Source organism: Typha latifolia, unplaced genomic scaffold (assembly GCF_019914945.1).
Source record: "Typha latifolia isolate L0001 unplaced genomic scaffold, TyphaL0001v2 contig_80, whole genome shotgun sequence".
Lineage (NCBI taxonomy): Eukaryota > Viridiplantae > Streptophyta > Magnoliopsida > Poales > Typhaceae > Typha > Typha latifolia.
In genome coordinates this window covers 1-2,218 of record NW_027330524.1, presented here as the reverse complement: position 1 = coordinate 2,218, position 2,218 = coordinate 1, and the positions used below count along the sequence as shown (strand labels likewise).

The 2,218-nt window shown below is 55.2% G+C and overlaps 4 non-coding genes and 5 pseudogenes across 4 annotated transcripts; all 9 read right to left on the bottom strand.

Annotated features, from left to right (window-relative positions):
* Window positions 1–39: 39 nt before the first annotated feature.
* LOC140802674 (5S ribosomal RNA) lies at window positions 40–154 on the bottom strand (annotated as a pseudogene).
* A 125-nt stretch (window positions 155–279) lies between these two features.
* LOC140802678 (5S ribosomal RNA) lies at window positions 280–400 on the bottom strand. Its single transcript, XR_012111695.1, has one exon. It is a non-coding gene; the product is annotated as a 5S ribosomal RNA (ribosomal RNA).
* Window positions 401–519: 119 nt separating this feature from the next.
* LOC140802676 (5S ribosomal RNA) lies at window positions 520–638 on the bottom strand. The gene has a single exon (XR_012111693.1). It is a non-coding gene; the product is annotated as a 5S ribosomal RNA (ribosomal RNA).
* Window positions 639–761: 123 nt separating this feature from the next.
* Window positions 762–879, bottom strand: LOC140802679 (5S ribosomal RNA; annotated as a pseudogene).
* A 124-nt stretch (window positions 880–1,003) lies between these two features.
* Window positions 1,004–1,122, bottom strand: LOC140802671 (5S ribosomal RNA). Its single transcript, XR_012111692.1, has one exon. It is a non-coding gene; the product is annotated as a 5S ribosomal RNA (ribosomal RNA).
* A 123-nt stretch (window positions 1,123–1,245) lies between these two features.
* LOC140802672 (5S ribosomal RNA) lies at window positions 1,246–1,367 on the bottom strand (annotated as a pseudogene).
* Window positions 1,368–1,489: 122 nt separating this feature from the next.
* LOC140802675 (5S ribosomal RNA) lies at window positions 1,490–1,604 on the bottom strand (annotated as a pseudogene).
* A 125-nt stretch (window positions 1,605–1,729) lies between these two features.
* On the bottom strand, window positions 1,730–1,845 carry LOC140802673 (5S ribosomal RNA; annotated as a pseudogene).
* A 116-nt stretch (window positions 1,846–1,961) lies between these two features.
* Window positions 1,962–2,080, bottom strand: LOC140802677 (5S ribosomal RNA). Its single transcript, XR_012111694.1, has one exon. It is a non-coding gene; the product is annotated as a 5S ribosomal RNA (ribosomal RNA).
* Between the last annotated feature and the right edge of the window lie 138 nt (window positions 2,081–2,218).

Here is a 2,218-nt window from a genome sequence, read left to right as displayed (position 1 = left end):
TTTGGCATCTCCTAAGCAGCGAGGACGGCAAAAAGAGTGGGGGTGCAACACGAGGACTTCCTGTGGGGTCACCCATCCTAGTACTACTCGCCCAAGCACGCTTAACTCACGGAGTTCGATGGGATCCGGCATTAGTGCTAGTATGATCGCACCCGAAGGATTGACACCGCTAAACGCATTTGAGAGGAGAAGGAGGCTCGAGAGAGAGAGAGAGAGAGGAGTTCCCTCGAGGACGGGGACTTTGGCATCTCCTAAGCAATGAGGACGGCAAAAAGAGTGGGGGTGCAACACGAGGACTTCCTGTGGGGTCACCCATCCTAGTACTACTCTCGCCCAAGCACGCTTAACTCAAGCGGAGTTCTGATGGGATCCGTGCATTAGTGCTAGTATGATCGCACCCGAAGGATTGACACCGCTAAACGCATTTGAGAGGAGAAGGAGGCTCGAGAGAGAGAGAGAGGAGTTCCCTCGAGGACGGGGACTTTGGCATCTCCTGCAGCGAGGACGGCAAAAAGAGTGGGGGTGCAACACGAGGACTTCCTAGGGGGTCACCCATCCTAGTACTACTCTCGCCCAAGCACGCTTAACTGCGGAGTTCTGATGGGATCCGGTGCATTAGTGCTAGTATGATCGCACCCGAAGGATTGACACCGCTAAACGCATTTGAGAGGAGAAGGAGGCTCGAGAGAGAGAGAGAGAGAGGAGTTCCCTCGAGGACGGGGACTTTGGCATCTCCGGCAGCGAGGACGGCAAAAAGAGTGGGGGTGCAACACGAGGACTTCCTAGGGGGTCACCCATCCTAGTACTACTCTCGCCCAAGCACGCTTAACTCATGGAGTTCCGATGGGATCCGGCATTAGTGCTAGTATGATCGCGCACCCGAAGGATTGACACCGCTAAACGCATTTGAGAGGAGAAGGAGGCTCGAGAGAGAGAGAGAGAGAGGAGTTCCTCGAGGACGGGGACTTTGGCATCTCCTATAGCGAGGACGGCAAAAAGAGTGGGGGTGCAACACGAGGACTTCCTAGGGGGTCACCCATCCTAGTACTACTCTCGCCCAAGCACGCTTAACTGCGGAGTTCTGATGGGATCCGGTGCATTAGTGCTAGTATGATCGCACCCGAAGGATTGACACCGCTAAACGCATTTGAGAGGAGAAGGAGGCTCGAGAGAGAGAGAGAGAGAGGAGTTCCCTCGAGGACGGGGACTTTGGCATCTCCGGCAGCGAGGACGGCAAAAAGAGTGGGGGTGCAACACGAGGACTTCCTGGGGTGGGGTCACCCATCCTAGTACTACTCTCGCCCAAGCACGCTTAACTCAAGGAGTTCGATGGGATCCTATGCATTAGTGCTAGTATGATCGCACCCGAAGGATTGACACCGCTAAACGCATTTGAGAGGAGAAGGAGGCTCGAGAGAGAGAGAGAGAGAGAGTTCCTCGAGGACGGGGACTTTGGCATCTCCTAAGCAAATGGGACGGCAAAAAGAGTGGGGTGCAACACGAGGACTTCCTGGGGGTCACCCATCCTAGTACTACTCGCCCAAGCACGCTTAACTCGCGGAGTTCCGATGGGATCCTGCATTAGTGCTAGTATGATCGCACCCGAAGGATTGACACCGCTAAACGCATTTGAGAGGAGAAGGAGGCTCGAGAGAGAGAGAGAGAGAGAGAGTTCCCTCGAGGACGGGGACTTTGGCATCTCCGGCAGCAGAGGACGGCAAAAAGAGTGGGGGTGCAACACGAGGACTTCCTGTGGGGTCACCCATCCTAGTACTACTCGCCCAAGCACGCTTAACTCATGGAGTTCTGATGGGATCCGGCATTAGTGCTAGTATGATCGCACCCGAAGGATTGACACCGCTAAACGCATTTGAGGAGAAGGAGGCTCGAGAGAGAGAGAGAGAGAGAGTTCCTCGAGGACGGGGACTTTGGCATCTCCTAGCCGAGGACGGCAAAAAGAGGGGGTGCAACACGAGGACTTCCTGTGGGGTCACCCATCCTAGTACTACTCTCGCCCAAGCACGCTTAACTCGCGGAGTTCGATGGGATCCGGTGCATTAGTGCTAGTATGATCGCACCCGAAGGATTGACACCGCTAAACGCATTTGAGAGGAGAAGGAGGCTCGAGAGAGAGAGAGAGAGAGGAGTTCCCTCGAGGACGGGGACTTTGGCATCTCCTAAGAGCGAGGACGGCAAAAAGAGTGGGGTGCAACACGAG